This window comes from Balaenoptera borealis (genome assembly GCF_965194805.1).
Source record: "Balaenoptera borealis genome assembly, chromosome: 2".
NCBI lineage: Eukaryota > Metazoa > Chordata > Mammalia > Artiodactyla > Balaenopteridae > Balaenoptera > Balaenoptera borealis.
The window spans coordinates 101220627-101236024 of NC_138867.1; the positions used below are offsets into that span (position 1 = coordinate 101220627).

The 15398-nt window shown below is 35.4% G+C and overlaps 2 pseudogenes across 2 annotated transcripts; both read right to left on the reverse strand.

Moving 5' to 3' along the window:
- Window positions 1–237: 237 nt before the first annotated feature.
- On the reverse strand, window positions 238–6526 carry LOC309622508 (bolA-like protein 2 pseudogene; annotated as a pseudogene). Its single transcript has one exon. The product of its transcript is annotated as a bolA-like protein 2 pseudogene (transcript).
- A 2964-nt stretch (window positions 6527–9490) lies between these two features.
- On the reverse strand, window positions 9491–14693 carry LOC309620513 (cytoskeleton-associated protein 2 pseudogene; annotated as a pseudogene). Its single transcript has one exon. The product of its transcript is annotated as a cytoskeleton-associated protein 2 pseudogene (transcript).
- Between the last annotated feature and the right edge of the window lie 705 nt (window positions 14694–15398).

Genomic DNA, 15398 nt, shown 5'->3' on the forward strand with positions numbered 1-15398 from the left:
CAGACACTCTCATTTGAATAACTTTATAACATGTTTCTGGGTGACCAGTAGCAGAAAGTTATTTTGCAGTAGTTAACAGTTTTCCTGTTACAGTCAGCAGAGTCCCTACTGACTAATAAAAACATGCCAAGTTCTTTGAGGTTATTTTGGTAAGTTATTTAAGTTCCCTCAGCCTGAATTTGTTTATTCATTAAATGTATATAGGACCTGGCTCTGTAAGCACACAGTAATCACCTGTTTCTCAACAAGTAAGTGCACAGCTACCTTATTAATAGGTAGGGGTTTTTTTTTAATAAATTTATTTATTAATTTATTTATTTTTGGCTGTGTTGGGTCTTTGTTGCTGTGCACAGGCTTTCGCTAGTTGCGGCGAGCAGGGGCTACTCTTCATCGTGGTGCATGGGCTTCTCATTACGGTGGTTTCTCATCACGGAGCATGGGCTCTAGGCGCACAGGCTTCAGTAGTTGTGGCATGCAAGTTCAGTAGTTGTGGCTTGTGGGCTCTAGAGCGCAGACTCAGTAGTCTAGGCACATGGGCTTAGTTGCTTCATGGCATGTGAGATCTTCCTGGACCAGGGATCAAACCTGTGTCCCCTGCATTGGCAGGCGGATTCTTAACCACTGCACCACCAGGGAAGTACCAATAGGTAGGTATTTAAAAGATAAAGTGAGATAAAATGACATCATGTAAGCAAAGGTTACATCATGCACTTGGCATTCATTAAGCACTAACCACTTGAGCTTCTTTCTCTCTTTTTCACAAAGCGTCTTCACATCGAATACCTTATTTAGACCAGACAATTTCCAGTTTTTATTTAGGGTACATGTTACCTTCATTTTCCAACAAAACACTGAGATTCAGAGAAACTAATTGGCTTTCCAATGTCCATGTGGCAAGTTCATATCTGAACCTTGAGTAAATATTCAGATCTTCAAGGTTGTTTCAGGGCCTAACTTCCAGCCCTGTTTCCACTATTATCCATCTGCTTCCACTTTGGGGGTCTGGTTTTCTCCTCTATAAATTGAAGGAGTTGAAGTTGTTGGGTATGGTATCAACTAATATATGGCACAATCAACCACATAATCTCAGTATCCCACAGCAATATTCATTTACCAGTTCACAGATCTGTAGGTCACCTGAAGGTCTCCTGTTCTAGGCTGGGTACATCCCTGGCTGGCTCAGCCCTGTAGGTCTCTAATCCTCCTCCTCAGCTAGCCCAGGCTTACTCGCCTGCTCTGACAGATGTGAAAGAGAGCAGGCACAATAACACAAACTATTTTCTGTTAACAGTCCATTAACCCAAGCAGATCATGTGGCAAACCCGAAAGCAAGGGGTAGGGAAGTATCTTCTGTCTCTTTCCTGGGAGAAGGTACTGCCAAGTCATATGTAATGGATGTGGATAAGGGAAGGGTAAAGAACTGAGGACATTAATGCTGTGTACTTCAACTGCTAAGATTGCTTTTAGCTCTAGCATGTTGTGATTTTCCTCCAGTTTGTTTACTCTTTCCTCATTTACTTTCTTAATGTTTTAAAAGTTGCCTAAGGCAAATAGGATTTCGCGGAGGGGCAGAAAACTCAGGTCATCTTGCCATTCTGTGTTTTTTTATATGTTAATCTTGCCGCTTCCTGAACATATTGTTCCAGAAGGCGATATTAAAGGACAATCTCATAGGAGGTTGGAGCACTACATTCTCTTCATTGTAAATATGCTTTCAGGGTTCACACAGATGCAGGCCTTTTGTTTAAACAGAAAAGAATGAAATAATTAATCCTTTCTAGATGCAGAATATAGGGATTTTGATCTGAAAAGAGTGTGGAAAGGTTATGGGGGGGGGGGGGGGAAGGAGATGTGGGGAAAGGTGCAGGCTCATTTCCGTCGATCACTGCAGACTTCTGCTCAGATCCATAGGGATTGCCATATTCAGTCCCAAAGTTCAGCCTCCTTTCTTTTCACTCAGCATCTGTCATCAATCTGTCTATCTTCTGAAGATACATTTCCTCCCTATTTCTAACTATTCTATCTTTGACCTTTTGTTTATTTTTTATATTTTTTAAAAGTATAGAAATACAGTGTACTCTTCAAAAACCTTTGAGCAATGCAGAAATACATATGGGAGAGTATTAAATTTATTCTTTGATTGATGTTAGAAATAGTCACTTGGGCTTATTTACTCTTAAGGAAATTTACTGACAACCTACGTAGGGAAACAGATGAAAAATAGCAAATATTGGAAAGGCATAAATATTTAAGATTCCAATGTTGGGAGTTGGAGGAAGCGAAGGGGTCACTAGCTTGAGCCTATGCTGTATTCATCCCAGCATTCAGGCATGTCTGGAAAACTAGTGGTTTAGGGCAGGTATTTATCAATTTATGTGGGAGAATGAGGAGACTTCTAATAAAGAATTAATTATAAGACAAGCTAACTGAAGCAGTTAGGTCAGTGATATAGAGAAAGTATTACGATTATAGTAAAGTAATTTCTCTCACATTAGCTTCCTGCCCAACATGACAAAATCATAAGATGGTAGAATTGTAGGAAAAAAGAAGAGCAAGAACTAAAGAGACTTAGAGTTTAAGGCATCAGTGAATTTGTAGAATTTGTGTGGGGAAATTCAGTAGCAGGTGGAGTCACTGGCTTTTGTGTAGAAATCAGTACCTGAACCTTACATGTATAGCTGCAATGTGGCCATTGGCATCTCAGGAGCTGGGGTCACCATCCATACTCACAGTACTTACAATGCTTGAGGAGCGTAGGGGTGATCCTGACACAGCACTGTCACCAGTGTTTGAAACTACCAGCACTAATTGTGACTTGAGAAAAGCATCCCCTGTATCAGTAGTCACCAGCAAGTGAAACTTTGAGGTGGATCAAATTAATGATTTCTGCCAGTTGATAAATTGAAGGGAGGGCCCATTGAGGGAGGAGCTAAAACTGTCTTTGTAGGGCTCCCAGCTACTTGGAAATCTGTGAGTAAGGGATAAGAAGACACGATAAATCTCTTTTTATTGCTTTAACCTTAGTGGGAAAATGGTAGGTTGTATCTGAATGGACCCAAGTAGAAATTAGGATTGCACTGGGTGGTTCTCACTTCCCCTGTTCTTAGAGAGGACAATGGTGATAAAAAAAATTCAACTTTTCTATCTTCACAGAGCTTATTATGCAATGCCAGAACAAAATCTTAAAATAGAGCAATTTGACATACCTCCAAGGAGAATGATAAACTTCAATTTGGATGCCAGAGTCAAACAGGGAATAGATTAGGATGAAGGAATGACAAATAATATCACTCTTTTCCTATTCAGCATGTGGACAGGCTAATTCGCAAGATGGAAAATTTTTACTTGATGAGACCATGGGGAAGACTTCTCTGAAAATGATTATATGTTTTCATTCTGGATTGCTGGGGAAATAAGCCAGCTGGAACAAGTCCACTCAACTCTTTCTAGTGGAAGGGCTGTATCCAAAAGTTTCCATGGTAATAGTGACCTTCATTTCTTTGCAAGAAGATTGCAACTTCTTATAGAACCCATTGTTTTCAGGTGTTAGTCAGCTATCATTCCCATAAAGCTCCTGTAAAAACCAAGCACTAAAATCTTGGTGTCTGTGCAGTTTGTGTATCCTTTAACTGATAAGCAAAAATGAAAAGTATTGGAAGATTGGGGTCCCTTCACTGAAACAGAAACACACACTTTGTTCCAGCAAATCTCCCAGACCCCAGCACTGTTCTTTGTGGAATAATTGGAAGATAGAGGATGATTACCTTCTCTTATAAGCTCTATAGCTTTGTACATTTCCCCTTTTCCCAGTTAAGTCATTTCTTAATCCGTACTGTAGGACTTATGGAATTTGTCCCAAGTCCTAGTGTAAGACAAATGGTCACCAAAAGCAGCAGCATCTTGCACAATATTGAGAAAAGATCCCTAGTAAGGTAGTCATCATTGCTAGGCTACCTGTTAGCCATTTCTCTGGCTTTTTGTGTTAAAAGACTTCTTAGTGTGTTTGGATGGTGATGTGTCCATCACCAGGGAATGAGCTGTATTAGTCTGTGCCAACCATAGCAATTCCATGCTCCTTTGCCAACAGTCATGGAAGCCCATGGTAGCTAAAAAGGAGTCTCACTGGAGTGCTTTTTATTAAGGTTTATCTCATGAATAAAAGAAAGGATGGTATAAGATAAAGGCCCTATATGACATCATCTACTTCCTTCCTGCTTTGTGTGCTGTTAAGAATATGATGGTTGGTACTACACCAGCTATGCTTTGCTCAGAAAACCTATCACTAACACCTGATAATGGTAAAATAGAAACTGGAAAGAATCTAGGTTCCAATTGTTCAACCACTAAACCAAAGTTTATTGTGGACTTCTTTTTTTTATATGGAATAAAGAAACATGATTCTTGCTTAAACCACCTTAGTCAAATATCCGTTAACCTGTAACTGAGAGACTCTAACTGAAATAACTGCCTTACAACAAAGATGACCCACCCAGTGACTACAGTTTTAGAAAAAAGATTACTGTATAGGAGCCTTTATCCCATGTTTAGGAATTGGATTTGAAAATTTGGAGTAGAGAAAAAAGAGAAAGTGAGGAATTTAGAGCAATTGTGAAGGTTTATTTTTCCCCAAATAGTTTTGAAAATAATAAAGGAAGTGATAGTGAGTCAAGTGGTACCTTATTATTTCCTTCTTGCCTCTGTTATAAGAGAAATAGCTGAAGCATTTTATTTTATTTATATTTTGGGGGGGCCTGATTCATAATTTAATAGGTATGCTGGTCTGGGTCCCTTATTTCTGCTGCTCACGGGCCCGCTGCTCTGGGGTCAGGGTTTTCTGCTCAAAGGCATGGATGTGCAGGAGCTCTTCTGCTAGGCAAGTGTTCACAAGCCAGTGTCTCTGAAGCAGCGGCTTCCCCTCGAACTTGGCTGACACCACGAAGACTCGGAAGCTGGACACGCAACGTGGGAGTCGTGTCCTCCACTTCCACGTGCTCCGCCTCCAGGTCCCACTGCAGCTTCTCCGGGAGGTACTCAACGCTGAGTTCCATCGCGGCAGCCCGGGGTGGGGGGAGTGCAGCCCAGCTCGGACCTCTGCCACACTGCTTCCACCCTTACTAGCTGAGGCATTTTAAAAAAATTCATGCTTTATAATCTGGAATTGCATTTATACCAGAGGAGTGATTCAGCAATGCAAAGGGCAATGGGTATGAGTTAGATGGGTCTTGTGTTTATAGTATCACTGGGCTAAAATCAAGTTGTCAGCCGGTGATGTGATCTATTTAGAAGCTAGAGGTCCTCCTACAAGATGAGTCAGATATTGGCAGAATTCATTTCCTTGTGGTTGTAGGGCTGAGGTTCGCATTTTCTTCCTGGCTGACAGCTGGAGGTTGCAGTTAACTCCAAGAGGTCACCTACTTATTATCCTTGCACAACATAGCAATTTACTTTTTCAAAGCCAACAGAAGTACAACTCTGTGACATCTATACCCTCTTTTAAGAGCTTGCCCACTTACTTAGGATAATATCCCCTTTGATTAAATCAAAATCAGCTGATTAGGGCACTTAATTACATCTGTAAAATATGATCATTTTACCATATAATGGAACCTAATTATGGGAATGCATCGTGTTTATAGGTCTCACGCACACTCACCCAGAAAACCATATAGGGCATGTACAGAATGAACCAGAAATTTTGGAGACCATCTTAGAATTCTGTCTACCACAATGTTGTCTTTATTATGTAGCTGAAGAAACTGAGGCTCAGAGAATTAAGTAATTTGCTCAAGTTACATAATCAGTAAACGCAGGACTATGATTAGAACTTCAGTCTCTCTGATTCTCAAGCCTATATTCTTTCTGTTTGTAGCTTCTGCTGAAGGAATTTATAAACATCTAGCTGAACTTTTATAAAGAAACATTTCCTATAATTATCAATTCCATTAATAAATCCAGAAATAAAACATGTCAATATTCTTTTTATTTAACATATTGTCTTTTTTATCTTTATTTTACATAGATCTATTTTTAGGCTTTTATAGTTTTCTTTATGAATTAATTATTTTAATGCAATTTTTAACAGAAGTTAGCTTTCTCAATTGTGAATTCTAATGACAATGGACTTTCAAAAGCCTATGTCTCATACTTTAAGTATTATATAATTGATTAACCTTCAATATAAGATTTATTCTCAATTTTTAAGAAAAGTTGACTATATTTGTCCAAATGAGAAGCAAGGTAATTAACAGTGATTATCAAACAGGCCTAGATTGAAATTACAGTGTTATAACTTACTAATTATGTTGTCTTGCCAGGTAAGTTACTTTTCTGGCCTAATTTCTTCTAATTTGTTTATTTTTGGCCCTAAGAATTTATTAGGGTCAAAAATAAACAATGTTAGATACTAAAGTGGTAAGGACAGATTTTAATCAGCAATAGGGAAATAGGGAAGAGACTAGTGTGAATTGAACCCAACTTTGATTTGTACAGAGGTGACCCAGCATTCTAAAGGGAGAATGAGGGAATAAGGAGGGAGGTGGGCAGGGTTCAGTAGAGCCAGGGAAGTGTAAAATTACAAAAAGCAGTAAGCGGGGGGTAGGGGGTGGGGGGGGTGGGGGTGGTGGTGGGGTGGCGGCAGGGCGGGCGGGGGTGGTCTATATGAAACCAGTATGGTTTTGCTAACCAGAGTTTACAGAAGTTAGGCTCCTATCCTCCCATGGAGACTGGGAGACAGGGGCCCTATCTTCAGGTATTGGCTGGAACAAACTAAATTCTGTTGGCAGCTTTGAGTTTTTGCAGGCATGAACTATTAGTGGAACCAGGATCATCCTAAGGATGTGGCCTTGAGCTGTTAGAAACTCTGCTGGTATTCAAGTCTTTATAGATCAAGGTTGAGGTCTAGTTGAGAAAGGGGTCAGAGGAGCCTAGCTAGAGTTTGTTCAAGGAGAGAATAATGTACCTAAATGTCTGACACAGATAAGCTACCTCAAATATTAGCTATTTTAAATCACACTTGCCAGTTTTACTTTATCAGCAATTAAATTTTATTTTGTAATTTTAAGGTTTGTTTGCAATTATAAGCAATTAAAATTTCAATTAAAAGCAATTTTAAGTTTTAATTTTATTAGCAAGACACAGTACAAAAGAAGACTTTACTACAGTAAGGACACATAAAATATAAAAACAAAAACACACTAGGCCAATTAACAAATATTTTTCTGCTTCCGAGTTGAAAAGAAAAGATAAAAATAAATTAATTTAATAGATACTTCCCAAGTATAGCTTTCTTACTCCACAAGCCTTTATAATTGTGATGACTATAATAGTAATTCTTTCCATTACCATTTTATTACTGGTATTCATTTTGATTGATTTGTATTTTTTTTATTCATAAAATCTTCCAGTTGCTCTGCTGCTTTTTAAAATGACTGTTCTTTTTGAAATAGTTGGTACCTTAAATAGGCCAATCTTTACAGAATTAAAAGCCCTGTATGTTTTAAGAAAAATGCCATCATTTTAATGCAGCAAAGGGAAAAAAAAAATCATTGAATTCTGGTCTCAAAAACAACATGTGATGATGAGCAGTGCTGGGCAGATCATTGCATTCCTCCTCTTGCACTCTATCACAAAATAGTAACTTGCCAGGAGGCTGTGGCAGTTATTAATGTTTCATTTTGTTCCTAGATCCAAATTAAACCCCTGAAAAATATAAAACTATGAAGCTAAAGTTGAAATTCAAACATATAATCATGTAATATATTTTTAGCATTATTTTAATACTTGCTTTAATATCTTAAACACAAGGAAAACTCTTCAAGAATGAATTTGTACCTTTTCAATAAAATCATATGATGTAATAGAATCATGCTATTACAGAATACATCATCCATTTATTTTTCTGGAGGGACTTTGGGTCATCTAGCTGAACTTCTCTTTTTACAGATGAAGAAACTGAAGGGAGCAAAGGTTAAGTGCTTTACTTAAGGCCAGCCAGCCTCTCTGAGCTACGTTTTGTAGTTCCCAGTCCCCTCCTGTTCTTGCCCTACCTACTGGGTTACCTATCACTCGCTCTTCTTCTTTTTCTTACCTGATTTTTTTGTTTGTTTGTTTGTTTCTCCATCTTAGCTTTTTTCCTTTGTGTTTTCTGAGGAAAGAAACCAACAATGTTTACTACAGTAAACATTTTAGACTGCAAGAATTTAAAATGCAGAGGAAATGCCTCGAGCCATAGAGCCCAGGGTATTGAGCAAGTCACATTGCAGAAGTGCATTTTCTGTAGAAGGTCTAAGCATAAATGCTAGAAAACAGTGCTTGCATTAAATGTGAAAAGTAAGTCAAATCACAATGCTTTTGAGCCCCTCACAGTTCTTCCGGTTTCTGAACTCTTTCCAATTCTTCTTCCACAGGACAACCAATTGGCTTTCAAATGTAATATATTGAGGATATACTATTTTAAAAATCTTAACAGACTTCCAATGTTTCTTATACATAAAACAAAAGAAAACAAAAACAAACCTCACAAACTCATTCACTGAGCACTGAAGTCCTTTCGGGTTACTATCTTTATTTTCAGGCTTGTCTCACATCTTTGGCTTTCTCAGTTTCACAGTAAAGCCACCAGTTTCCTTGCCATTCCCTGGCAGCTGTTCCCTTCTCCAAAGCGAACTTTGTATATTTTCCTTTTTTACTTGCTGAGATCTTATTTATCTGTTCATCCTTTAGCTTTCATTTTATTGAATTTGGATTGAGTTCTTTCTTTGACCTTCCTCCCTTCTCCAATGATATTTTAAAAAATCTACCTATTATTTTCTAGTTATGATTATCCTTAATTTTTTCTTTTGCTTTTTTCAAAATTGCTAGTATGAAAGTTGAAATACAAAATAGTATTTATAACATATGATTCAGTATAAAGAATAAAAATACAAACACCCTTTTATTCACTATCTACCTTAAGGAAAAAAGAAACACAGAAAATAATCCAAAACGTTGAGGTTTCTAAGGGTTCATTCCAGATCCCATCCTACTCCTCTACTCACAGTGATAAAAATTCACTAAGTGTATTAACTAATACTTTTTGAAACATCTACCACATAGGGTTGTATCTCTAAACAGAATATTCTTTGGTTTTGCACGGTTTTGAAGTTCACAAAAACGGAATCATATTGTGTCTTCTTTTTTTTTTTTATCGTTATATAGATGTTTTCATTTATTGTATACATATTAGGTACACAGTTTAAAAGGAATAAAAACCCTACTCTCTAGAACATAAGACAATAAATAGAACAAAGATTGGCACTATTATACAAATGGAATTAATGAACATAAATAAGTATGTGATTTTCAACCACATTCATATTATGCAGTTTTAAAACTATCTAATCTTTTACAATGACTAAATTCTTATTTGAAACTGTAGAGTTGGTAAAGGATGTATGCCATTTAAGTATTAGACTTAACAAAACAATTAATTAATAAGTAGAGACTTAAAACAATTTTACTGGTGGTATTTATTGTGGGGAGCAGAGACCTACTTATTGTGTATGACTATCATGTTTTAGGAAACATGATGAAGTTTTTATATTACAAGGAAGAAATCAATTTTAAGTATTAGTTATTTTAGAAATACTACCTAAGCTAGGATGACATTTATGAAATATTATATATTCCTTCTCTAACTCCCTTCTATTAGTCTATAAACTATATCAAACAAAGCAATAGAAGTTAAAATTTTTAACATTTAAATAGTCAAGTTAGAAAAGGAACTAAAGAAAGGAACTCAGATTTAAAGTTCTGAATGCCCACTAGGTGTGGCATATTTTCTTTCTTCCAACAAAGTATCTTCTCTTAGAAATGGAGTATTTAGTTAACTATTCCTCTCGCGGACCTCCGCTACAATAAAAAAAGAAGCCAAGAGACCACAGATGCAGACTCACTGGCATTGCTGGAGAGTGACAATGAAGAACCAGGGGCAGAATCCCAGGGACACAGGAGAGCACAGCAGTCTGGGCTACTAGAATTGGGTGACAAAGCAAGCTAACTCTGTCTTCACAAAATTTACCTGTGTTAGAGAAAAAGTCAGTCTATTGAGATCCACAATGTAGGATTAGCTTTCCGACGCACAGAAGGCAACACCTGCTTTAGAGTGGACATTAGTAAGAGCGCTGACTGCTGTGAATACTTAGGTACTTGGCAACTCCTGACCTAAGGGACATGCAAAGCCACAGCAAACAAACCAACCAAATGCCCTTGGAATAATACAACCCCACTGCTATCAGAGCTTCACTTCTCTTCTGTCGTGTCAGTCTCTGAGTACATGTGGCACACAAAAGCGTCAGTTTCACTTCCCAACTCTGTTAACTGTTCCCGTGAAGACACACAAGGATGATGGTCTTTTAACGTATCTGGCAATTTAGAAGTCTTCTCTTGAAGACGTCGAGAACGTCTAACTGGTGTGAGAAACTTTAGCTCTTTAAATGCAGAATTTGTTTCGTTAAACTGCATCTTCTTTTTCACACTTTGCAAGTATGGAGTAGTAGACACATTATATTTAATTAAGCAACCCGACCTAGTTTCTATATTGGGGGTTTTAATATCACTGTTTGGATCTTTTGTTTTGTCATCTTGCTCTTTTTCACAACCTTGAAATACCACATTCCTAGGATGCTTATTTTCTATGTCTGGTTTTTCTGACCCCAGGTTAAGACTTATATCGTCAATGGTGGCTTCTTGGATTTGTTCCTTGGTTGCACAAGCCTCCTCAATATTTTCTCCAAATTTAACTTTTTTCTTGACTCTTCATTGTCAGAATGTCAACAATTGCATGTCGCATCTCGTCAGTAGGCTGAGCTCCTGCCAGAATGACCTTCTCATAGATTGCAGAAACATTTTCAATAGACTTGTAAGTGGTTCAGTATGCGCAAGGCATATCCAATATTTAACAAGTGTTTTGGCATCTGGAATATTTTTAATCAGGTCATTCAGTGTAACTAATACTTATTCTTTTGGACATCCCTCATTAATCAGGTGTAGGCATTCAGAAAATGTCTTGTTTACTTTTTCAGTAAACAATCATTGTTCATCTTCTTCTGCCATGGTAGTCCAGAAGGACCCAACTAGTTTTTCATTTTGTGCTTCGGGCTCAGGCTGGGTAACCACTGAGCTCGGAGGCCTTTTCATTACTCTTCCTTTGCTAGCTTTCCACTCACTCAGATGAGCCTTTCTCTCTTCTGCAGTTTCTCTGGGCTGAGTCCATCTACTATCAATAGCTGTTTTCACCATGGTATGTCTGCGGTGGTCAATGCTTTTTGACTTTTCTATCAGTTTAGTATTAGAAGACAAAGCAGGCCTGGCTACCATTTCAGATGTCATGCTTCTTGATAGTGTCTTCTTTTTATGTCCTGAGAAGAAATGGTTTTGATAATAGACGAAAGTATATTTAACTGTAATAATTCTTTCTCTCGAGGCCCTTTCCAAACTGTAACACTGGCAGACTGATGCCTTGTTTCATGGCATCCTGGTTATTACTGTGGGGACTGCTAATAGAAGTTCATACGAGTTGACTGCTCTGAGATGTAGTGCTCACAAATTTAGTGGCAGTCATCATATGTGAGGCTCTATCACTTTTCACTGGTACACTGCTGGTGTCTACAGGCTGAGACTTTGTGGCTTTAGAGACAGTAGCTGAAAGTTTCTTCATTGTTGCGGAACTCTCATCTTTGACTTGTAGAGGTTTTCTAAAGGAATTAATCTTAGACTGAACAATTTGGCTATGATAAGATCCAAGCACAGGTTTCTTGGGCATGTTAGCACCTTGCTTTGGTTTTTCTGTAGTCATTTGTTTCTTTTACTGTTGTTTTTAAGGTGAAATGCTTGGCTTAACATCATATGTTGACTTTGGGGGTCATCTTTAATTGGTAACAACGGCAGAGTTTATTATCCTCAAAATTAGGTGTATCAATTGCTGTAGTTGAATTGGTTAATTCATTAGAAGGTTTTAAAGGAATACAGTTTTTTTCCATTGTTATATTATTCTTGATCCCTGTAGGTCTGCCGACATTCTCTTTATCAACCATTTTTGCCTTAAGTTTCAGAATTTTTGTCTATTCTTGGATCTGGCCTTCAGATGTCTTCACTCTCTGGTCTCTACCACTGGATAATATCTGATTTTCCTGTTTGTATGCAAAAAGTTTTTCTTTTTAACAGATGCTCCTTGAGTTTTTGTCTTCTTTGCTCTCTGAATGCAGACTGGGCCCTCTGACTCAGGGGCAGCTGCAGGTCCTGGGGCACGGCTGGGGTGCTCATCACAGCTCCAGGCAGGGGAACGCATCTCCAGCTCGACTGCCGCAGACTCCCTCAAGCCAGCGTGGCTGCACACTGCCCATATTGTATCTTCTAACTTGCTTTTTTTCTCTCACCATTCTGTTCCTGAGATTCATCCACTTTGATGTTAAGGCATGATTTATTTATATCAATACTGTATATTATTGTAGCATATGACTATACCACAAGTTATTTATCCATTCTCCAGCTGATATTTTTATGTGGAGTAAATACCACAAATGATCTCATTCTATGTCTGTGTCCAATCTCCTCTGACCTGATATTGAACTTGATACAAAAATTATATGATCATCTTAATAGATACAGGGAAAGCATTTGACAAAATTCAACATCCAGTCGTAATAAAAACTCTTAACAAGTTAGGCATAGAAGGGACGTATCTTAACATAATAAAAGCTGTCTATAACAAGCCCACAGTTAACGTCATACTCAGTGGTGAAAGGTTGAAAATTTTTCCCCTAAGGTAGGGAAACCACTCTCACCACTCTTATTAAACATAATATTGGAAGTCCTAGCTAAAGCAATCAGGCAAGAAAAAAATAAAAAATAAAAGTATCAGAATTGGAAAGGAAGAAATAGAATTGTCTCTATTTGCAGATGGCATGATTTTATAGATAAAAAATCCTAAAGACTCAACCAAAAAACTGTTAGATCTAATCAATGAATTCAGTAAATTTTCAGGATACAAAATAACATATAAAAATCAGTAGCATTTCTATACACAAACAACAAAAAGATAGTTTTTTCAATAAACGATGCTGGGATAATTGGATATTCATATATAAAAGAGTGAAACTGGACCCATATCTTACACCACTCACAAAAATTAACTTGAAATGGATTAAAGACTTTAATGTAAGACCTGAAACCATAAAACTTTTAGAAGAAAATATAGGAATAAAGCTCATTGACATGGGTCTTCACAGTAATGTTTTTGAATGTGATACTTAAAGCACAAGCAACAAAATCAAAAATAAACTAGTGAGACTACATCAAACTAGAAAGCTTCTGCACAGCAAATCATCAACAAAGTGAAAAGACAACCTATGGAATGGGAAAAAATATATGTAAACCATATATCTGATTAGAGAATAATACCCCAAATATATAAAGAACTCATACAAATCAGTAGCAAATTAACCAAACAATTAAAAAATGGGCAAAGAACCTGAATAGACATTTCTCCAAAGAAGATATAAGAAAGGCCAACAGGCACATGGAAAAATGCTCAACATTACTAATAAGTAAGGAAATGCATATTAAAACCACAATAAGACATCACCTCACACTTGTTAGAATAGCCATCATATAAAAGAAAAGAGATAACAAGTGCTGGTATGGATGAGGAGAAAAGGGTTTGGTGGGATTGTAAATTGGTATAGCCACTGCAAAACAATATGGATGATCCTCAAAAAATTAAAAATAGAATTGTCATATTATCCAGCAATTCCACTTCTGAGAATATATATGAAGAAAATAAACACTCTAACTCAAAAGATATCTTTCCTCCCATATTCATAGCAGCATTATTTACAATAGCCAAGAGATGGAAACAACCTAAGGTGTACATCTATAGATAAAATGAATAAAGAAGTTTGCATTTCTCTAATAATTAGTGACATTGAGCATCTTTTCATGTGATTGTTGGCCATCTGTATGTCTTCTTTGTCTATTTAGGTCTTCTGCCAATTTTTTGATTTTTAAAAAATTTTATTAAGCTGTATGAACTGTTTATATAGTTTGAAAATTAATCCCTTGTCAGTAGCATCATTTGCAAATATTTTCTCCCATTCTGTGGGTTGTCTTTTCATTTTGTTTATGGTTTCCTTTGTTGTGGAAAAGCTTTTAAGTTTAATTAGGTCCCATTTGTTTATTTTTGTTTTTGTTTCCATTACTCTAGGAGAGGGATCCAAAAAAGTATTGATGTGATTTATGTCAAAGAGTGTTCTGCCTGTGTTTTCCTCTAGGACTTTTGTAGTATCTGGTCTTTCATTTAGGTCTTTAATCCATTTTGAGTTTATTTTTGTGTATGGTGTCAGGGAGGGTTCTAATTTCATTCTTTTACATATAGCTGTCCAGTTTTCCCAGCACCACTTATTGAAGAGACTATCTTTTCTCCATTGTATATTCTTGCCTTTTTTTTCATAGATTAATTGACCATAAGTTCATGGTTTTATTTCTGGGCTTTCTATCCTGGTCCATTGATTTATATGTCTCCTTTTGTGCCAGTACCATACTGTTTTGATGATTGTAGCTTTATAGTATAGTCTGAAGCCAGGGTGCCTGACTCCTCCAGCTCCGTTTTTCTTTCTCAAGATTGCTTTGGCTATTCAGATTCTTTTGTGTTTCCATACAAAATTAAAATTATTTATTAAAATTATTTATTATATAAATATAAACATATTATTAATTATATTATATTATATATAAATATATTATTTATATATAATATATATAAATTTATATATATAATATATATAAATTTAAATATAATATATAATATAATATATATATTATAATATAGTATAATATAAATATATATATAATATATATAAATTTATAAATAAATTTATAAATTTATATAAATAAATAAAAATAAATATAAATATAAATATATTAATAATAAATAATAATAAATATAAATATATATAAATTAATATATATAAATAATAAATATATATAAATTATTATAAAATAATAAATATTATTATATTATTATATATATTATTATATATTACATATATTATAATATATATATAATATATTATATATATAATATATATAATTATTATATATAATATATATATAATTATTATATATATAATTATATATATATTATATATATTTATTATATATTATAATAATATATATTAATAATATATATTATTATAATATAATAATATATATATTATAATATAATATAATATAAATATATATAAATATATATAAATTTATAAATTTATATAAATAAATATAAATATATATAAATATAAATATATTAATAATAAATAATAATATATATAAATATATATAATTTTATATATAAATTTATATTTATT